The sequence below is a fragment of the Neovison vison genome, chromosome 12 (genome assembly GCF_020171115.1).
Source record: "Neovison vison isolate M4711 chromosome 12, ASM_NN_V1, whole genome shotgun sequence".
In the NCBI taxonomy this organism is placed as follows: Eukaryota; Metazoa; Chordata; class Mammalia; order Carnivora; family Mustelidae; genus Neogale; species Neogale vison.
Window position 1 is genome coordinate 121,224,694 of NC_058102.1, and position 23,423 is coordinate 121,248,116.

At 46.1% G+C, this 23,423-nt stretch overlaps 1 protein-coding gene across 7 annotated transcripts in view; it reads right to left on the reverse strand.

Moving 5' to 3' along the window:
* Positions 1-23,423, reverse strand: part of FRMD4A (FERM domain containing 4A) — a 606,410-nt gene that overhangs the window by 201,595 nt on the left and 381,392 nt on the right. The window contains exon 1 of one of the 7 annotated variants that reach the window (XM_044228302.1): positions 11,254-11,384. The exons of the other annotated variants lie outside the window; for them this stretch is intronic. The gene's annotated coding sequence lies outside the window, so the exon portion shown is untranslated. Of the gene's footprint in view, positions 1-11,253; positions 11,385-23,423 lie in introns of those variants that run through there. 7 annotated transcript variants of the gene reach the window in all.

The following is a 23,423-nucleotide window of genomic DNA, read 5'->3' on the forward strand; positions in this document are numbered from 1 at the left end:
GGGGGCATGAGTAGTGGCTACAGTCTAGATCCTTCCTACCACCTGGCAGCTTTAAACACTCCAGAGTCTCAGGAAGTATCACTGATTGAAAGGACGGAGTGACAGTTCCTGATGGTGGTGATGGCTTCACAGTATGGACACGGGTCAAAACCGATCAAATAAGATCCTTCAAATATATGCAGGTTATTGTAGGCCGATGACCCATCAACAAATCTGATTCAAGTATAAAGGTTGAGATATTCTTTTCATGTATCCAAAAAGATACAGACCCTCAGGAGGATATAGAGTGCTCCATCTGCAGTGGGACATCTCAACAGAGTTTTTCACATTTCAAGGAAGTACTTCATTTATTTTTTTTAAGATTTTATTCATCTGAGAGAGAGAGAACATGCATGTGTGGGCACACAAGTGGGGATGGGGCAGAGAGAGAAGCAGACTCCCCCACTGAGCAGGGAACCCCATGTAGGGCTCGATCCCAGGACCCTGAGATCATGACCTGCGCAGAAGGCAGATGCTTAACCCACTGAGCCACCCAGGAGACCCATTTCATTATATCTTATATCCTTTTCTCTTTGAAGTTGGGTGCTTACGGTATCCCCCCAGATGTTGTCATGTTCAGGGCTGAGGCCTCACACCGTTCTGCATCCCCTCTTGCTGGCTAAGTCCCACTTTGCATCTCCACCCTGAATTCCTCCTTTCCCCGGCTTGTGTGTGGTTCTGTCTAAACCCGCCCGCTCAACATCTGCATTTGGCTCTGTGTCAGGATCTCAGGCTCAGCATGTGCCAAACAGAGTTGCTGACTTGTCTTCTCCCCTAAACCACCTCTACCCACAGCTTTCCCCTCTCAGGTAATGGCCACTCCCCATCACCATATTCTGTTCTGTGGCTCCCAGCTGGGGGACTTCTCTCTCCATCTCACATCCCACACCTACCACACCAGAAAACCTCAGTGGTTCTCTCTAAAACATCCAGATCCTGAACACTTCATCATCACTTTATCACTGGCCCGATTCTTGCAATGGCCACCCCCTCCCCACCTTCCAAACCCCACCCAGGGCACTTCCTGGCCTCACGGTCTTGTCCCCACACAGCACCCAAACCATCCCTGTGCAGCCTAAGGAGGCCACGGTGCTTCCCAGATCCGTACTCTCCAACTGATCCCTCCTCTCCCAGTGGTTGCTTCGGGGCCCACAGGACTCCCACCTCTACACGGCCTCTCATTCTGCTCTTCCACACTCGGTTCCTTACTCCTCCCTCCCCGTCACTCTTCCCTCCCAGGGCCCTTGAGGAGCTCCTTCATCTGCCTGGAATGTCTCCCCTACACACTCCCATGGCTCGTGTCTTCACACTCTTCAAAGCTCTGCTCAAATATCACCTTTGCATAGTGTCCCTTCTGATCCTGTATTCAAGATGGAAACCTTGCCAGACGTTCTGATCTCTGCTTTATTTTTTCTCAGAGCATTTGCCACCGTCTAATGCACCATGAAATTTACTGTGTTTGCTGTCTGCCTCTTCCTCTTGGCCTGCAAGCTCCCTGAGGGCCAAGACTTTTTATCAGTTGTGTTCACAGATACATTCCTGGGACATAAGAGGCCTACCATTAAGTGTGTGTTGAATGACTGACCCAACGATGGATTGGCTGAATGAAGGTACTTCCTGCCCCCCTGCCGCAGTTTGCAAGACCAGCCTCACATAAAAGATGACAGCTGTGTTGTACCATCCTTACTCTCTGGCCCTCTGACACAGACACACCCAGAGACAGAAATCCTGGCTGAAAAGCAGAGAGAGAAGAGCGGACAGATGGAGAAGGACACCAGGCTTATGCAGGGAAAAACTCATTCTAGCTATCTGCAAACAAGCAAGGAAATAGGAAACCACAAGATGTGACAAATAAATACTCAGTTATATTGTTGAGAACCCACCAGATGCCAGACATAAGATTAGGTGCTGCAGAATCAAAGATTAGTAAGACACGGTCCTTTCTTAGAAAGGTGGAAATCCTACATAAACAGGTCATTCCAATTCAGGAGATCAAACCCAGAGCCAGGCGCCATGAGGTCACTTTGGGAGAGTAAGGGAAGGAGAGCTACTCTGCTTGGAGGAACCTGAGAAGGTATCATCATCGGAGGCCTGAATTCAACAATGAGCAGGGATGTCCCCAGCACAGGATGGATCGGGGGGCTGCCCAGTCCCCAGGCTGAGTGTTTGCAAGAGGCTGACGTCTAGAAAAGGCCAAGTGTGCTTGGGGAAAGGCAAGGGGGTGTGTGTCTATGTACGAGAGACTACACACTAGTGCTGCTGCCCTCAGCAATACCGCCCCCCCCCCAAAGAGAGTCATGTGTTAAGTCTTAACCTGCAAGTGATGGTTTCTTGAGGGGGGGCCTCCGGGAGGTGATGAGGTCATGGTGGGAGCTCTTGTGATGGGATTCATGCCCTTACAAAAGAGAGCTCAGAGTGCTCCCTCCTCGTTTCTGCCTTGTGAGGACAGGCGTGAAGACAGCCACCTATGAACCAGGATGCAGGTCCTCACCAGACACTCCCCTGTCTCCAGAACTTTGAGAAGTAATCATCTGTCATTTACAAGCCCCCCAGCCCTTGCAATTTCACAGTAGCCGAGACAGACTGACACGATGTATGAAAGTTGGTCTAAGAAAAGAAATGAGCTGCCAGGTTGTGGTGGGTCCCTCTAGTCCATGTGAAGTCCTGTGGGTTATAGGAAATGAGGGCAGGAGGGGGGCAAAGAGGCTGGGGAGGGGATGTGCGTGTGCATGTGCCAGACGGGAAGGTGGGAAGCTGCAATGATCTTGTAATCACCCAGGAAAGAACGGGGAGGTGCTCAACTATGAGTGGGCACCTCCCCCCGGCCCCCGAAGGAGTTTGGGAAGGAAACACAGGAGCAAGGTGTTAGAGAAATTTATTGTAAAGCCTTGAAGAGCTTAACACTAGTCATGCAGCCGGGAGGAAGAGCAAGGCGGGCGAGTGACTCACTGATCACAGGACAATGGTGGTTGAGCCCAGGAGGAGGAGGAGGAATAGCGGTCGTCAAACCACCATCGGTCCAAGCAGTCAGAGGTGACACTCGCCTCCGCCTTTGCTAACTCGGGACTACTGTCCCAGGGTGTTCCTCTGAGGGGTCACGCTGGGAGAAAACTGATAAATAGCCAAATGGAGAACTGGCCATTTCAAAGCCCGTCTGGCAGGCAAGCCGCCCTCCCTGGGCGAGGGGCTGGAGAGAAGCGCAGGAGCCTGGGCTGGGCTCTGTCCTCATGCTCACTCTCCTTCCGCTCACTCGGGGAACTGCAGGAACCCGAGCGTCCTTGCTCCCACCTGTCCCCCATGCAGATAAGCACGTGTCCTCACATACTGACTTCTTTCCATTTCCAGTGTAAAACCAAAAACAAGAGATTATGAGATTTTTTTCTGATGGGTTTTGTCAGTTCCCTAAAAGTGTGGTCAGTTCTGTTGGCAAGAGGAAAAGAAGAATCTAGCTGTAGAGCAACAAGAAAAAGACACACACACAAACCAAAACAAACAACAAACCTGTGGTGTTTTTGTTTTTGGTTTTTTTTTGTTTTTGGATATTATTCTTTGAGTATCTGGATATCTTTCCAAGCTGGAAGTTCTAGATCTCTGTATCTTAACAGTGTAAATTCTCTATGTACTAAGTAAGTTACAACCTCAGAAACAGCGGGGGCGTGGGGGGAGGACAAACCACATTGTGCAGGGACAAAGAAACCATATTTTCCACAAGAAAGAAAGCAGGAACCACAAACAAATCCAAGATTATATTTTCTCCAGAAAAACACTCACTCCACCCTGTCCAGGAGAACTATTCTTATAAGTTGTCCCTGAGGGTTCACCTAAAATACATCCTGGTCCTGCACATGGTTATCATGTTCTAGAAATACTTTCCCTGTTTTTATACTTACTTCGTGCTCTTATTCTTTTCCTGTTTAATCTGCCTCCAGAAGATGGACCACATATCATTCTGATTTATTTTATCTAACACCAAGAAGGTTATTAAGTGCTTAAATAATTTCTGATGAATATTATGCAAATTGGTATGTTAACTGCTCCTGCTACGGAAAAACTCAATATTTTCGGGGTTGTCAGGCAGTGGGTGCAATGATAAAAAAAACTCCCACAAACATTTAGGACACTCAGGTTCTAGGCTTATTTTTGCTACTAACTGCAGTAGTTACTTGAGTGAAACATAAGTAAATAGAAGTTGAAAATTCACCTAATAACGGCAATGAATGGGAAGTAATCAAAGAACGGTACATAGTGACTGGATTTTTGCCTCTGTTGTGAAGAAAAAGATGGCATTACCACTGATTGACATAACCTCTGTAATTCTGGTTTTGATTCTAGGATTATTTTTCTTACCATTTTTGAAAACGGAAGAATTCAAATTCTCCCTCTGCTTTTCAGTGCAAAAGCAAAATCATCTCTCTTATTTTCCTCCCTTCCCACCCCAAACAACCCTCCCCATATTAATGTTCCAGGACTCACTGGAGTCTCACGGATGTGGAAGGATGCCAACAAGTCTTTACCATCTGAATAGGAGAGGATCACTAAGGTGATGCCTTTGCCTGCAGAAGTCTTTCTGGGAGGCCAGAGGACACATAGTCTCAGAGCTAACAGCTGTTCCCTTATGCTGCTTTCTCTTTACAAAACGTGTCTCAGGATTGTAGGTGAGGAGGTACCATTTACTTTTTTTTTTTTCAAGGAAAGACAATTTGTTATATTGTGAAGAATGTAAATTTGATATTATTTGATATTTAAGTATTACTTGTTTTATTGAGGTAAAAGTCTTGTAACATAAAAGTCACCGTTTTAAACAAAGTGTACAATTCAGTGGCACTCAGTACTCACAGAGGTGTACAACCATCACCTTCATTTCTAAAATGTCTTCATCACCCCAAAAGCAAATAGTGTACCCACGAAACACAACCCTCTCATCTAACATGATAAAATTTTAAAAAAAAGAAATAAGAAAAAAAAAAAAGAAATTCCACTCCTATGTCTGTATGTGAAGAGCTGAGAAAAGTTGTTCAAACAAACACTTGTCCACCAATATTCCTAGGAACACTATTCAACAGTCAAAAGGTGGCATCAACCCAAATGTCCATCAGCAGCTGAATGGATACACAGAAGGCGCTGTACCCACAATGATGGAATATTATTCAACCATAAAAAGGAAAGACTTACTGCCAAAAACTACAACATGGCTTCACCTTGAAAACACGATGCTGTGTGCAAGAAGCCACACTCTAAGGTCACCTACTGTATGATTCTACTGATACAAAAGTTTCAGGACAGGCAAATCCACAGACACAGAAAACACACTGGTGGCTGACACGACTGGGGGAGGGAGGAGGTACCACTTACTCGAGTCGTACTTCCAGGACCAGTGGCCTTCTCACACCCCCACTGTGTGCTCTCAAGTACCTTGCTGAACCTTCTGGTGACATAACCAAGTCACGCTGTGGGGGTGGGGGGGGTGGGGATGCAAAGACAAAAATCACTTATTCTAAGTCTCTCATGTTTTTGTGCTAGGTGTTTCAAGGATAGTGTTTCACTGGCTCCTCCGAATGCAATGTTTCTTGTCAAGGAAGAAATGGAGGCTCTGAGAGATTCAGTGGTTCAGTCATTCGTCCAAGGCCTCAGAGCTAGCAAGAGGCAAAACCGGGAATCAAAGCCACACTAGATGATATTATGGTTCACTCTCTTGTTGACCATACTTGCATGCCCCATCTAAGTCCTTGCCAGGCGATGGGGACTCCAGTCTTGGTGCTGTAACTGAGGCCTTGGCGAGGGCCCTGAGCATCTCTGAGGTTCTCTTCAACTGTTAACATGGTCTGCATACCCCTTCTCATTCCTAGAACTCCAACTATCTGAAATCTTTGACTTGACTGATAATCCCCAAATCCCATCTGTGCCTAGTTCACAGCCGGCATGGAACATTTGATGTGACATTAGCCCCCGTTACCCTGCTAGGTTTGAGGCCTCTGTCCTCTGGCCAAGACCTACAGGCTACATCTGTGCTACTGGTCACTCTGTAGTTACTCTGTTACAAAACACTCGACGATCCCAATAAAAGGGGATTGAGAACGGCGAACACTACTCTCCATTGTGTTCAGCTCCAATCTGGTTCTTGTCCTCACCCTCCCCTCTCTTCTGCTCTCTCTCTGAGACAGAGAAATGAGTATCTGATATCCATTGGGGGCAGCCAGTGGGAGCAGAGGAATGGGTAAGCCAGCACTGCATTCCCCAGCTCGGTGTATAGGTACACTGCACCGCTCCAGATGGCTCCACACTATTCGGTTTCCTAGTTTGGGTTTGTTACATCTACACACTTGTTCACAGGCGTGTGGTGAGAGTGTAATTGTGCATTTTATGGTTATGAATGGGGCACAGCCTGACAACACTCTGATCATCATTTCCATTCGCTGTCATGCATTATCAATCTAATTCACCATTACACGCCTTTTTTTTTTTTCATGCATTCTTCGTACAGCAAAGACAAAGAAAGGGAAAAGTCCTGCAAAGAAGACTGAATCATGAGAAAAACAGGCTAGTCTTCGTGGAAACTGTAGAGCTATATCGCCTTAAGTTTGGGCAGAGGGCAGGCGGGTTAGCTTTTGGCTGATTTGAAGAGAAAATTATTGTTAAAAGGTTTAGAGTTTTTGGTCTGTACCAAGACTTCTGGCCCTAAGATTGGCAAGGCCACACCACAACATAGGCTAATGCAAGGTACCCACAAGCTGACCTCACAGGGTACATTTTAGTTTAGGCCACAGGGTGTTCTAAAGATGCCTAATTATATCCATGTGGGAGCAAGGTATGATAAAGTCACTCAGTGACTGACTTATTCCAGTAGGATCTACCACGTGCCCCTCACGATCAGGGAGTTCAATGCAGTGAATGTTAAGTGAACAGGAAGTATGCAGTAACCATGGGCTGGTAAGTAATTGCTAGTAAGAGGGAGACCAGAAGTCCCAGGTGGACATAGTCAGAGTTTAGGGGCAAGGGTGTGCATGTACAGATACTCTCAACCATGGACAACTAATTTCTTCTTGTGCTACATCATGGAATAGCCAGGGCTCCAAGTTTAAAACAAAACAAAACAAAAAAACCAGAAACCACCACAGACAATAGAGATCTAGCTTAACAACCTAGATCTAGATGTTCCACGTGTGAATTAGAGTTAGCTATGCCTGTATTCTGCCTGAGGCCACCAGCCTTGATTTTTATTTGGTTATTTTCTTTGATTCTTATTTGGTAGTAATAAGGCCATTAAGCTGAACCAGATTCCTTCTATTCTTCATATTCCTTCCAATAATCGTGGTCTTTATTCTTGTCAGTAATTACCCAACTTCCACTGATACAGTTAAGAACTGAATACACATACATGCACTCACATACACACTCACTAGGCCTTAAATGAGGATTAATGCGACTCACTAAGTAGGAGCAATGGCTCTGATCACCTTCTGTAGGAGGAAGAGAGGCATAACGACTGATTATTTTTAAGGTGATGCTTCTAGGAGTGGAACCGACTGCCATAAATGTAAGGGTATGTCTAAATTATTTCTTAAAAGAGAAAGACACGCTGATCCCTTGGGACACAGGAAAAGGTGGGAGCTGATGGATTTGGGGAACCAGAGGAAACTGCTGTGGAGAGAATTTTGGATAAGCTGGATTTAGGTTGATTCAGAAAACTTCTTGCAGGACACGGTAGTGAAACCAGCAGTCCTGTGTGTGCAGTGGGGACCCTGAAGCCCAGAGCTCCGAGAGTTACTGTACCAGCTTTTCAGATTAGACATCTTGGGAAAAACAACGGAGGGAAATGCTATGGAAGTACCAGACTCTAATTAGGGCTCGAATGAACACAAGGTAAAAGACTCAGATCCCACCACTCCATAATAGTAGCCACTTTGTCCAGATGCTTTACAGCCCTGCTTTTGCTCACTGTAGGACAAGTTCAAGTATCTGTGTATCCCATGCAACTGATGGAATGGTCCCTCTCACTCCTTTTCTCACTTCACCTCCAGTATCGCCTTTTGTTGCTTTCATCACATTTCGGAAAGAAATGGACAGCAAAGAAGCAGAAGCGGGAAGGTGGAGTAAAGGGACCGCCCCGTGTCCTGTGGAGGGAAAGAGGGGATGTGGGCCTGAGGGACCTTGGCTCAAGGAGACTAGAGTTTCGGGGAATTTAGATCAAATGACCAAGGGAAGATCTTTATCCCAAGGCTTATACTCCTGTGAGGTCTCAGAAATCATTTCTAATGGAGGTGCTGGGATTTTCCCTATGAGTAAACCTAAACAGAGAACTTCTGCCACACATTTTATTGATACGTCAGGCGGCATCTAGAAAATAAAAGATGTGAATGGAAGTCAGCACTGGATCCGGACTTATCCATTCTGACACTGTGGGGAGAGTGGATTAAAATAACTTCAAGAGTTCTTTAACCGTGAGCATGTCTACTTCTTGTTTTGACATATTAAACTAGAAATTCTCCAGAAGCTGCACTGTTCCTTCTTTTTTAAAAGAGAAGTATTTATCAAAGAACAAAGCTTTAGAATAGAAATCACTTGTTCATTCAGTATGTCAGGCTAAACGCAACCCTTGTAACAGAGAAGCATATGGCATGTGAGTAGAACTGTGTCTTACATACATACACACACACACACACAGAGCAATGATGTGAACACAAGTGGTACATGTATGCAGTAAAGTTAGCAGAGATCTGCGGAGGAGGTCTCGCTCCATCCCACACTTACTGAAGCACACAGGTGCCCAGCAGATCCCCTCACATAAGATTTTTGTACCTTCATCTCTTCGCTACCTTTCCCAACACAAACCCATCCCACTTTTTTCTCAACTCATCAAAGTTGATTCTACAGCCCCTTCCTGCACAAACACTGGCATATCAACTCATCTACAGAGCCTTCTCCCAAGTTCCAGAACCCAAGCAAGGACTCATTGTTCTTGGCTTGTTCTCTGACCTCAGCCTGTGACTTTGCTGTTCCAATAAAACTGAGCACTCTACACATCTGGGATGCTCTTCTCAGAGATTATGAAATCGGTGACTCACCGAACCTCAAGGGGTCTCAGTTTCCCCAACGACAAGATAATGCTAATGGCACTAGCCACCTGCCAGGCTCTCAGGGGACTTGGCAACAGCATCTACAAATCACTAAGAGGCCCGATGCCATAAATAACAAGTCTTACTAATAAAATTAGTTCAAGACAAGTGCCAAAGAGAATACAGCAACAGCAGCAGCAGATCACACTTGGTCAGAACAAAAGAGGGTGGAGGGATTCTCTGATCTTCATTTCTACTAACAGTGCCTCCCTTTAATACAAGAAGACTTTGATCTATTTTTTTTTTCCTAAGAGGTTACTTCCACCCACACAACTTTGCACATCAAGTGAAAAACTTCATTCCAAGTTATCAGGAGGCAACATTCTATTCATTGGCAGGATAATATAGTATCGATTTCAAAGCAAGTCCAAATATTGCTTCCAATTACATTAACTGTGGCTATTTAACCTCTCAGCACCAAATGGATTCCAATCTACTTGCTGCATGACCCTCATTCTTGTTGTGCCTTAAATAAATCCAGATTTCATTTGCAGCAGAATGGTTCCCTCAGTCAACAGAAGGGACTCAGCCCCTGACACTCTGTGTTGCCGACGCTAAGTGACACGTTGAGAATCAAAATCCAGTTTCTGCTGATCTAAGGGTTTGGCTCTCTGGCCTTGTCCAAGTCAGACTCCAGAGAAATGGGGTCAAATGCAATGAATGAACATGTAGCAATGAAAAGACCAGAAACAAAACAGTGAAATGTGTTCTCCCTCCTCCACCCTAACCCCCACACGTTGGTCCATATTTTCAAGATGGCATACACAGCTAAGTTCCAGTAAGTGTAAGGTAGAGATTTCTGTGTCCAATTCCCCAGGGCTGGGAGTGGCTTCCCGGGATGAAGTCAGAAGTTTGCTCTCTGGCTGGTGCTTTCCCACACCTGGCACTCCCGCTTTTGGAAAAGGATGAGACTTAGGGGATGCAGAACCAGGAGGGATGTCTAAGCAGCTGCTCAAAACCCAGTCAGGTAAACGCAGTTCAAGTCAGTCTGACCAGGTGCCTAAAAAAACACCGGTAGCACACCCCCCCACCCCTCACCGCTACTGAACAGGCCGCCAGCAGTCAAGAGCTCGGATTTAGAAATGTGCCTGTCTTAGGTGTTCTGAGAATTCCTTTCACGCGAAGCTGTGCGGATTCAAACTGCAAGACGCCAAAGCAGCCGCGGCAGCCTCTACTGGGATGTTCCATTCATAGGGGAGAAAGAGTCTCATCCATTCACGGTGGGGTCAGGGAGTCCATTGCCGGCATTGGATCGCCCAGCTCAGCAAGCTGAGCTTCCGGCAGGCAACCGGGCAGGGATGCATCATTCAGAATGAGGGTGTCTATTAGGAAACCACTGCCAGCGCTATTATTAGAACGGCCATCCCTCGGAAATTTTGCAGAATTTGCTTGAATCTACTGAGCGGTTACTTCGCTCACAAGGTATTGGAGAAAAGCACCGGTTCCTTATTACACAGGGGCGGCGCACACAGCTTTCAAAGTGCAGGACTGATTCATCTTCTCTAAAGGCAATAGGCACAAACGTTTGGGCATCTGTCTGCAACACAGATGCAATGCATTTGGTCATTTTCAAATGACCACGTACTAAAGGTTTCCTCCCGTTCTCCTCCTCCCCCTTTCTCAATGCATCAAACTTGCTGCAGCTATTTGGAGTGTAAAAGAGCAGTGTATTTTAGCAGGATCATCTGTCTGCTTCCTGCCAACCTGAGGCACGCAAAGGACAGGACTCTCCTGTCACTTTCATAAAAATGGCTTTTCTTAAAATAAATAAATAAATAAATAAATAAATAAATAAAATCCCACCCGGGGCTGCTTTCTGCAATGTCGTTTCCTTTCTCCCTGGGTAAATTCAGACAGTGTGAGGTTGAGATGTCAGAGAAACTGTATGGGGGGAGGGGACGGGTAGCAGAAGGGAGTGTAGTAGGGGCCGCACGTGGGGTTTGCAATGAAAAAATGTCACATCCGTGACATTAAATACTCTACGCTTCCAGTAAAGAAGAGTCATGTCCCTTTCACCGGCCCAGCATTTAAAAATGGACACACAAGTGCGCATAATCAACCTCCTCCCAGCAGTCGCGGCTGGGAAACAAAGACACAGTACCTTTTTATTTGTTGCGCTTCGCTAGGAGCCGAGGAACTTGAGGTTTGCAGCGGCCGATCCACCGAAACCGGCGTCCCATTCGCCCTGGGGTGCGCAGGCCCGTGGCCTAGCAGGCAGCATCAGCGCCCGGCGCCTCCGCCTCCTCCACGGCGCCCGCAGCCGCCCCGCCGGGTCCCGGCGCGCCCCCGCCCCCGCCGCCGCCGCCGCCCCCGCCGCCACCGCCCCGGCCCTGCCGCCGCCCAGCCGCGGGTCCGCCGTCAGCCCTTCGCCCGCTCGCGCCGCTCACGCCGAGCCTGGCCGCGCGCCAGGGCGCACCGCCGCCGGCCCGCCCCCCACCCGCGCCGGGCCCGCCGCATGCTGCGGGGCGCCCTGCCCGCCTCCCCGCCCCGCGCCACGCCCCCGGCGCCCCCTGCTCCGCTTCTCCCGCCCTGCGCGCGGGGCCCCGGCGCGGCCGGCAAGGGTAGACTGGCCGCGGGAGGCCGGGCGGCTGCGGGGCGGTGCGGAAGGCGGGCTCCGGCGGGTCCCGCGAGGCCCGGCGCGCGGCTCTGCGCGCCGCCTGCTCCCGGACAACAATGAGCGGCCGCTCCCCGCGCGCCCGGCGCGGCCCGGCCCCTTCCACGCCGCCGGAGCCGGGGGCGCCCGGAGCCGGCCAAGCCTCGCGTTCCCTCGCCGCCGCACACGCAGTCAGGACAAAGTTAGGTCCCGAACGCGCCTGCTAACCTCGAGAGGCTGTGCGGGGTCAGGCGTGGAGAGAAGAAGAGCAGGGATTTCGAAACGGAGGATTCCACCCCCCACCTCCAGCCAAAACCCACCAGAGCCACCGCGGGAGTCACTCTCCTACCCTGTGAGCCGCAGAGAGGGGCCACCTGAGCTGAACTGGGCTGAAGATGCAGCTCTTAACCCTCCATGTCCAATTGTTCTGAGTCTTTACCTCCCTCAACTCTTTGGAAATGGAAGTTCCTGCGAGATAACCTAGTCTTGGAGCTATTGTCAAGGATTCGCAACAATTACAGGGAAAGGAGACTTCCATTTCAAGAGACCTGGGGGGAGGGAAACAGGCTGACACGTTCTTCCAAAAAAGAGAAACAAACTCAGAGAAATATCCCTACGAAGAACAATAACTCAATTCACATTATGTGTCTAAATGTTTATTGCTTCAGCAGCTCAATTTGCCCTAGACACATTTTTCCCCCCATGAATTGTCAAAACACGGTTTGATAAAATAAAGGGAGAGGCAGACAGGAGCACCCGCTTACTGTGGGTGGGAAAGCCGGCTTGTCTCAGGGGTAAAATCTTTCTCTAAAACTCACTCATCGCTTGAAATCCCAACATGTCTCCATCCGTTCATCCATCCATCCATCCATCCACCCAACCTTCAAGGGAGAAATGGCTTCCCCTTTAACCATAGTTGAAGGATTAGATCTAACACAATTGTTTTCCTGACACTGGCAGGAGTGAAGACTTTAAAAGTTCATAATAAAAAAGAAACATTGCATATTCTTTCTTCCCAATGATTGAAAATTAACTCTTTCTAGACACAGTTGGTGTATTCTTCTCTAAAGATCTCTGGTGAAAATTTCTGGCAGTTCAGGATGTCTCATAGCCAACAGAAGGGAATTTCTGTATACAATTAGTATTGGAGAAAAAGGGGAATGACCACTTGTGGTAAGGATGACCTTATTTCAACCTGTTGTCATCACAGACTCTTGACTGGGGAACTTGACTTAATTATCTGAGTCTGAGTCATGAGAAACCATGTTTAGATGGGAGGTTTCTGTACCTTGGGAGTCCCTGAAGTTTGTTTTAATGCAAAGCCCCATTCTTTCATGATGGAGTTGAGGGAGTGCTCAGAGGGAGCACTATTTCACTGAAAGAGCATTTCCAGTGCTGATCTGTTTTGACTGCACCAGCTAATGAAGGGGTAATAGTGTTCAGACCTTCCTCTTGGGGTATTTAGTTCCCATCCTTCAAAAAGTCATTGGATTGTTTCTACATCTACCTGCTGATTTTCCACCTTGGCCAATGGAATTGTTCATTTGTCCTGAACTGAACTTGTCCCATTGGCAAATCCTCTTTCCAGATTCCCCATCTTCCTGCACAGTTTCCCTCTGCACAGTTTTCCCTCTGCACAGTCTTCCCAAATGCCAGAACAGGGATACATGGGTCTTTTATCTCCTTCCTTTCTCTCATTCCTTACATTCAGGTTATCATCAAGCCTGTCCTCATAAATGGCTCTGGAAAGTTCCTTGAGAGCAGCCTCTTGTCTGAGTTAGTCCAACAGTGCCCGATGACATTACATCTTTGCTGAACGAATAACCAGGGCCCTGGCCTCATTGAGCCCCCTCACCTTTCACTGAGAGATCTCCAGAAGCCTCCTGGCTGGACTGCAAGCTTGTCCCTCCAAGACATTGTCCACACCAGCTCGACTCATTCTCCTAGAACTCAGATTTGATCATAGGACTTCTTTGCTTCCACCTGTTCAGGGCTTCTCTGGCTCTTAGGAATAAGTCAACCCTTCTTCAGGTGGCCAGATTATCCTGAGCATCAGGACCTCCTGCTCCATCTAGCCTTATCTCTTGCAACCTGACCCCACCAGGGTCCACGTTACCTTCTATCCTCAGCTACATAACCCTTTTCCAAGCCCCTTCGATTCCAGGTTCTCACTCATCCCTTGTCACCTAGCAGCCAGTGACTTCAAAAGCAACTCATATCGTGTCATAATCTCTGTGACTAAGCATGTCAGCAGCTTCTCATGGCTCCTGAAAGCATCTTCTCCACATCTGTCCCATGTTCTTCTCCCTGCATCCCCCCACCAAGGCTTTCCCCGCCCCCAAGTCACATTTCTGCCCTTAAGAGACTCTTTCCTCGCTTGGCTTTTTTCTGCATTTCTTGTTCCTCCTGCTAGGAATACTCTCCCATCCTCCTGGCCCCAGTCTTTGTATAGCTGACTCCTTGTCATCGTCAGGTTTTAGCTCAAACACTGCTGCCTCCTCCCTAACCTTTCCTAATCAACACAATGAAAATGCCCTCTGCGCACCTTACCCCACCAGGTAGCCTTCCCATTAGTATCCTCTTTATTTCCTTGTTAACATTTAACCACAATTTATAGTCATAGCCCTGTGTTAAGAGCACAGATTCTTGCCTTGGCCACCTGTTAGCTGTGTAGCCTTAGACAAGTTTCTTAACCTTGTTAAGAAAGGTTTGTGTCTTTCTGTGTCTCAGTTTTCTCACCTAGGAAGTAAGGATAATAAGGTTGTTAGGAGGATGAAATGAGTCGGTGTATGTAAAATATTTAGGACAGGGCCTGACTGCACAAGCCTAAGACCCATGAAGGCCTTTTATGTATTTACTTCTTACTTTGTCCTCATGGCCTGGGCTAGTCCTGGCACAGGATTTCTTTACGCCTTATACCTTGTATGTTTGGGGTCCAGGCTAAGAATGGATAAAAATTTAGGGAAAAAAATTTTATTTGAAGAATTTAAGTACCGGGGACATAGGCATTGGAAAACTTGATGAATGAGATAAAATTCAAACTTAAATTATCAGGAAGTTAGTGGACATATGAAGGAAATACATCCTTTGTTTCACCAGTGGCAATCCTGAGAGCTGATGGATGGCAAACTTTGCCAGTTGGAGTTCTATAATGGTTTGTTTTCCGAAGAGCAGCTGATTCTACCACCAAGAATTCAGGCAGTTACTTGCAAAGGCACAGAGAATCAAAGGATCTTTGCAAAGTGTTGGTCCATCAGCCAGCCCTAACATGCAGTCTTGATGAAAGAATACAGTGTTTCCATTTTCAGCCTGAGTTTAATACTTTTTGAAGAGTCTAACTCCAAAAAAAGAAAAAAGAAACGTGGCAGGCTGGTTTCTGGACATTTGCCTTTCTGTTTCCTTCAGCCGCTGGAGAAGATTCAGAAAGGAGAAATACTTTTCCTTTTGCCCTTCCTCAGGGCAAGCAGGATTTTGAGACTTGAATGTCTGGGGCTCCCATTGCCTCTTACACAGAGTTAGGGAGCTTTATTTTGAAAAGAGCTGAACCCTCAAAGGGCGGAGAAGTGCTCTGAGGCTTGGAAATGGGGGATGGAGACAAGCACCCCAGAAGGAAAGGAGTGACGTCTGTAATTAGAGAAGCCCACACCGTCCCTGCCTCAAGAGGGCGCCAGACATCTGACCCTGGGGCATGTGGACACGGGAGGGGTAATAAGTTCTAAGAGGTGTGTCTTAGGCACAGCAAAGGATCTTGGGGTTTGGCCTCTGAGGGATGTCTTTGACTTTCAAATGGATCTCCAGTTCTTGGGCACTGAGCATCTCAGTGGCAACCAGGATTGATAAACGGGAGACCCCTTGCCCATCTTAAGGTACAGTGTGAGCTGGGGGAGAGGAAGAATGAGTAAATCCCTACCACCTTTGTGAGTGAGGATATAATCAGATTTTCACTGGGTTTAGAGAAATAAACTAGGGTGATGTTTTTTAGACCCTGAGTTACAGAGCAAAAATTATCTCTGCTATATTAGTGAAAAAAGTACCAGGTTCTTAACTCTGGGATCTGAAGTCACAGCTTTCCTAAGCAAGTTCCGGGCAGTAAATGGGCCATTAGCAGAAGATTCCTCAGCTCTGATCTTGGCCAGGCTACCATGATTAGTGAAGAAAGATGGCTTCCATTCCTGCCTCTGTGTAGCTGCCTTGCTGAGGACAGACACCAGTGTGGGAGTGGGTCTGAGTCTGGGCTACATAATCCTTTCCAATAACATTGGATAGACCCGCACTCCCACCTGTAGGGTCCAGTGTGACCTTGAAGGAGTCTTTTAACTCTTTGGTGCCTGTTTTGTTCACTTTTAAAATAACAGGCCTGATGATCCTATCTCTCTTCAACTCTGTAAAGACTATCGTTTCAACACATACTAAGGATTTTCACAACCATACAACTGATATTCAACATTATTAGGAATATGTACTCTATATATTATTACATTAGGAATATGTACCAGGCACAGTGCTATGAACTTTCCAAACATTCATTAATTTCATCATCCCCAGATTCCTATAAGATGGAAACTATTTTTGTTCTCCTTCTACAGATGAGGCACTTGGGGTTTTAAAGAGGTTAAGCAACTTGCTGAGATGACTCTGTTAATTGGATTTGAACCAAAGTCATCCTTTTGTGACTCAGAGCCCTGATCTTTCATGCTTCACTGCCATACACACACACACACACACACACACACACACACACAGCGAACAAGGCCTCAAACTTACTTTATATACAGCATTAATTATGGATTGAATCACATCTGGCTTTGGATAGTACCTAGAAGTGACCATAACTTGTCCTGATACATTAGTTCCTTATTGTGCGACACACAGTTACGTTCCATTTTGTATCTTTCCAAAGAATAACACTGCTGTCTTTTCCTTCCATAATCCAACCAGATTTTAAGGACAGGGCTCGCCCTCTACCCCTCTGTCGTAGGCTGAAGTGCTTGACAGATTTTAAGTGAACCCTATTATATTTTTATACCCAATCGTTTTTTCTCGTCACTCCAGGTCAATTTAAGGCCAATGCTGAACCACTTCAATCAAAAAGAAAGAATCCCATCTCCTCTCATGGCTTGACAGCAAGTAGTTAAAACCATGTTCCCTGGGGTCCATGAAGAAATCATCTAATAGCTGTGTTTTATTTTGTTATTTTTTAAAATAGCAATATCGTTTTTTTAATAGCTATGTTTTATAATCTTGTTATGTTCTCATTACATTAGATTATTGCTTATTATTTTTTCCTGGTTGGGATCATGGTTTTGACTGCCTCAACTCATGGCAACAAAAACCCAGGCAATGCTTTCTGAAACACAGACAAGAATCAATCAAAACATCACAAGCTAATTAATGTAATTTGGAGCCCCCGGGAGCAGCTGTGTTACAGTGAGTACCACAGTATGAAACTGGTATACATTAGAGGCATGCTCAAAGTCGCAGGTTAGCTTTCACCAAACCCTTTCCATTTATTTACTCAGAAATAGGCATTAATAGTCATAGTCAACACTTGGTTGGCACTTACCAAGCACCAGATCTGATTATGTGGTTTACACAGAACTCATTTAATCTTCTCATCAGTCCTATGAGGTTGGTACATTATTAATCCCATTCAGGAGAAAAGGAATTAAGGCACAGAGAGGTTGTATTTATTTATTTACTTAAGATTCTGTGTATTATAGAGCAAGAGAGCATGAGCAGGGGAAAGGGCAGAGGAACAAGCAGACTCCCCACTGAGTGCAGAGCCCCAAGACTTCGAGCTCCATCCTAGGTCCCCTAGATCATGACCTGAGCTGAAATCAGATCCTTAAACAATCAAGCCATCCGGGCGCCAAGCACAAAGAGGTTTTATAACCCACCTCTGGACCTATACATGTTAGGTAGGCAAGAGACAATTAGCAAACCCTGGCCACCTGACTTCATTAGTAACACTCTCTCATCTTACTTGCCAATTTCAGAGTCTGCAGAGGCATTGCTTCCTTATAATGCATAGCACAGTGTCTGGATCTCAGTACCTGTTATTTATTTCTCGGCCCACTGTCTCATTTCAAAAGTGAGTTAAGACAGAAATATTTGTGAGATTGAATGGAAAAAAATTCAGCAACTATTCGATTTTCAGTTGTGACTTCTAATAGTGTGGAGGCTTATGTGCAGGTGACATCAATCAATCAATCTCACAGGCAAGCAATAAGAAGATATTGAAATGATGAGTTAGTGTGGGAGGAAGAGCCCCGAGATTTATGAGAACACGGACCCCTGAGACCCAGGGAGGAAAAGGCAAGTCAGTTTCTTGGAGTTGAGATAGGACTGGAAGCTGTCATGCTTGTGACAGGATGATTTCTTCTGCCCCCAAACCAAATCTGACCTACCCCAAATTATTATGGCAAAGAATGGTCATAATTCACATTATACATTTGGTGAGTTCTGTGTAGCAAATTTCTAGAGTTCTCCCTCACCAAATGGGAAGCTGGTTCAGCTATTTGTTGAGATGGGGATTGGATATACACAAGTAGAACTCAAAAGCAGGGCACCTGGGTGGCACAGTCAGTTAAGCATCCACCTCTTAGTTTTGGCTCAGGTCATGATCTCAGGATTATGAGATCCAGCCCTGCATCAGGTTCTGGAGCTCAACAGAGTCTGCTGGAGATTCTCTCCTCCTCTCCCTCTACCCTCCTGCTTGTGCTCTCTCTCTCTCTCAAATAAATACATGAATAAATCTTTTTAAAAACTCAAAAAGAGATATTTGGCTGGAGAATTAAAAAGCTGACAATGGCTATACATAGAGAGCTTTGAAAACTATGGAAAATGATGGAATCATCTAAGAAGACTTTCCAGGAAAGTAGGAATAGAGGAGGGCTCTGGACCAGTTCTAAGACAGTGTTTCTCAGATAAGCCAGCTTCAGGAGCACCTGGAAGGCTTCAAAGGATGCTAAATCCCACCCCTATAGTTTCTGATTCACAGTCTGAGTAGGCGGTTTGGGATGTAAGAATTTGCATTTCTAATAAGTTCCTGGGCTGTTGATTCTGCTGGTCAGCTGAGTGGATACTACTTTTCCACTTTGGCCTTCACTTTGCTCAAGGCACCCTGGCCTCCCTGCTATAGCCCCTACTCTTCAGGCTCTCTAGCCCCAGGGCCTTTGCATGTCCCTCTGTCTGGAAGGCACATCCCCAGATATCAGAAGGAATTAAGCCAGCATCTTTTTCAGATCCCTGCTCAAATGTTACCTTATTAATTAGTGAGGTCTTTTCTGACCATCTTTTTTTTTTTCTTTTTAGTAGAGAGAGATGGAAGGAAGTTCTTTTTTCCATAACTGTATCACTTGATTCTTCTTAAAAAAAAAAAAAAAAGATTTTATTTATTTGAGAGAGAGTGAGCAAGCAAGAGAGAAAACACACATGGGGGAGGGGGACTCCTCGCTGAGCAGAAAGCCCAACATGGGGCTCAATCCCAGGAATCGGGGATCATGACCTGAGCTGAAGGCAGATACTTCAATGGCTGAGCCAGCCAGGTGCCCCCTTCAATTCTTTAAGTGCTCCAAATCACAGTGATCTGTGACTATTCCTTAAAAATGGATCCTCTCACTTGCCCTCCTGCTACTGCCCCTCTCCCTAATCCCTTCCCTGTTTTTTTTCTCTATTGTCCTAATCACCCGCTAACAGACTGTATACAACTTACTCACTTATGTGCTTTGCTTATTACCTATCTCTCCCAGGAGAGTAGGGATTTATGTCTGTTTTGTTTATTGCTGACTCTTCTGAGCCCAGAAGAGGGACTATGTCTCTGGCACATATTAAACGCTCAATAAATATTCATTGAAGGGATGAATAATATGAATGAATGAACATTCTTGGATGTAGAATTGTGGTTTTAAGAATTTAATTCTGAAGGGGGCACTGGGTGGCTCAGTTAGTTAAGCATCTGCCTTCTGCTCAGGTCAAGATCCCGAGGTCCTGGGATCAAGGCCCATTTGGGGCTCTCTGCCCCAGTTTGTTTTTCCCTCTCCCTCTGTCCTTCCCCAACTCCTGCTCTCGCACACACTTACTCTCTCTCTCTCTCTCTAAAAAAAAAAAAAAGAAAAGAATCTAATCCTGATGGACACCCTTCATAACTGGTCACCTCCCTATCAAAAATGATATATGAACATGTTGCTCCATTCTAAAAACACCTGCTCTGGCACCAGGGGTAAAGCTCTTGCCTGGGTATAAATTCACCAGTAGGCACTGGGTGGGGCTGGGACATGGCAGGGCACATCCCTGTCTTCCTTTCCCTGACCACCTTCTCCTGCCTGTGCAGCCTCTTCCGTGCTCACCACCTCCCAGCGAGCAGCCCGTATGGGTCCCCAACTTGCTCACACTGCGTTTCTGCTCAGGAGGCCTCCTTCCCGTCCCTTCCCCTTCCTCACTCTTCACACTCACTTTCTGGGAAGCCTTCCCGGAGGCCCTCCTCCAGCCCTCCAAGAAAGCCCACTGTCTCTGCATGCGTAGCCCTTTCCCCTCTGCATTTGCGCATGGGCCTGTACTCCTCCCCATGGGCAGTTCCTCACAGGTAGAAATCATGGCAATGCTTTGCTTGTTTTTGTTTTCAGAATTGTTTGGTTCCAGCTCCTCCAAATGTATTAATCTCTACATGGTGTATTTAATTTTGCTTTATCACTTTCTTTTGGCCAAGTATTGTGATAATTACCCAATAGATTTTTTTTTTAATTGAATCCATCTTGCTAATAAAACAAACACAGGAAAAGAGCCTGCGATGGTCGAGAACAGCGCTTGACCAGTGTTTATAAGCAATTCCATATAATTGTCTTAATAAAGGCGGCCCAAATTATGGCCAGTCTGAAACTATGAGTCAACTCTGTCTCTCATAAATGAGCTTGGGCCTTTTGCGATGTTACATGCCAACATCAGAGCCCAGCTTTTTTTTTTAGAATACTTGCAATATGTTCTAAAGATTCCTGTGCTTGTGGAGGCCTAAACAAAACTCTTAATAACCCAGTGGCTGTAATTTCTATCTTTAAATGGTTGTCCTTCCATCTCTCCTTTTACTGTCTACTTAGGGACTCTAAACTGTTCTGGTATTGTCTTGCAGAAGCCTAAGCATCTCCCTTTGTTGATATTCTTTCACCTTCTCAAGTACGTTCTTGAGAATATCTTCCCTGATCTTTTCTCCTGTCCCACAGCTTTCAGACCCCCAAAAAGCCAAAACAAAGCATATAAACATTAAGTTCAGAGCAGCTGATCTTAAGTAGAGGCTAGGAGGCCTGAGGGTAATTTTGGTCTTGAGTTCGGTATAAGAGGGGCCACACAGTGGAGAGAAAGGAAAGTATCTTTCCAATCTTCAGAGAATGGCCCCAGTGTCCTTTACAAAGAAAATTCCCTTGCAAACAGTTCTTACTTGGAAACCAATGGGACTGAACTGGGACTAGCTACTCATCGTCACCATTCTCCTCATCGCTCTTCTTTACCAAGAGGTCCTGGGCACATCCCGTGTGTCCTCTACAATCCTCGCAGCGACAGTGGCTATGATTCATTCCTGTTGTGCAGAACCAGAAATCGAGGCTCAGACACATTAAGGATCTTGCCAAAAGGCCACACCCACAAAGAGGCAGAGTTGAATCAGAGTCTGTCTTCAAAGTCTCCAGTGTGTTCTGTCCACACACTTGCTTAAGTTTGAGCAAAAGCAGAAAGTGGTCCATGAAGGACTCTTAGGAAGAAGCGTCTTGGGGTGGTTTCTAGTGGAGTGGAGTGGATGGGTGGAGGGGGAGCTCGAGGAAGGGAAGGGAAGCAGGAAGCACCAAAGATAATATTCAGCTACAGGACATTTTTGTTGATCACTGCCCCTCCCTGACCCTGGCCATCAAAACCATCCCCACTCAAGCAGAGGTCTGCAGACGCACAGGGGTATTCTCCGGTAGGACCAAGTCCAATGGCGAGCATAATTAGTCACTGCTCGCCCCCAGTTTGCTAACTCGACATAATTCTTGGTAAGTACTATTACAGCAGTTACTGAAGGATTCTATTTTTACCATGAACCTTCTGGTTAGCACAATCACAGGCCGGCACTGGGGTTACAATCCACTTTCCTGCTCAAAGATGCCAAGGGCAACAGTGTTCTGGTTAAGAGTGCAGACCACAAGAAACTAGGGGCGCCTGGGTGGCTCAGTGGGTTAAGCCGCTGCCTTCGGCTCAGGTCATGATCTCAGGGTCCTGGGATCGAGTCCCACATTGAGCTCTCTGCTCAGCGGGGAGCCTGGTTCCTCCTCTCTCTCTCTCTGCCTGCCTCTCTGCCTTCTTGTGATCTCTCTCTGTCAAATAAATAAATAAAATCTTTAAAAAAAAAAAAAAAGAAACTAGACTGCCTGGATTTGAACCACAAGTCAACAACTTATTGTTGTGTCGCCTTAGGCTACTGAGTTCTAAACTTCTCACCGGTTCCCACTCACAGTTTTGCTCTGAGGATAGGCACTGTATAATGTATGTGAAGTTTTTGGTATGGAGCATGTGTTTAATAAAACATATGTTATTAATATTCATACTTGCATTATCTGCATCGTCTAAAAGCATGAAATCTGGCAGCTTTTGCATCTGTATAATGCTGCTTTGCCCACTATGTTAGATGTTGATTCTTGGTTGAAGCCCTATACCTAAGTGTTGTGAGCTTTAATGAGATCCCAGGTGAGCTAAGCCCCTGTAAATAAATCATAGGAAATATCCTTGCCCTAAATAATTGTGTCCTGAATCCCTTTTCTTGTAGAATGCCCTTTCCTTGTAGAGCATGTCCACCCTACTCCTCTGTGATTCACGTAAGTGGGATTCAAGTCTATTTACAGAGCCCATGATCTTGTTCATCTGTTAAGGATACACCATTTGCTATAAATGGATTCTCCTAGGAATGACGACCAGTTACAGCATTTGCCCCTAAAGGGTCACTCCTTCTTATTCTCAGATGTGGGGTAGAGCATACGCACACCCACATGTGGACTTCTGGTTCCTTCTGCCTACTCAGACCCCTATAGCCTCAGGTTACTCAGCACGCTAGTGACAGCAATGGTGAGGTGAAACAGAGCCTCCAAAATCGTATCCCACTCCTTAGGAATCTAAATTCAATTTCATCTTATGTAAGACAAAGTCTGCAGCGGGAAGTAGGAAATGACCCTGACTTTCATAAGTTTGTACTATCTCCAGTTCAGTGGGAAATCCAATGGGGATTTCAGACTAGACAAAACCAAATGCCCTGATTGGTCCCTCCTGGGACACTTAGAGGGCCTGTCCAGCTCTGGTCCTGTTGAGGGTTGTAGGCTTCTGTCTGCGCCTCTGCTGGACACATGAGGAAGCAGGTGCTGAGCAGTTCCTAGCCAGCTCCAGGGCTTCCTGTGAATTTGTGGGATATCCCGACTTTGAAGATATAGCTTCTCACACTAGGTCATGAACACTGTACACCAATATTTGTCACCTACCGACCCTTACCTGCACAGGGTTGTTGCTAGATCAAATATTTATACACTCCTAAGTTACTTCCTACTATACTGAGTTCCTCATAATACAAAGGTACCTAAATTTTTTTTTCTTTAAAATTTGCTGTCCTTCTTCAAAAAGTATTTTAAATAATAAAGCATCTAAGCATTCAGAAATGGACAAAAAAT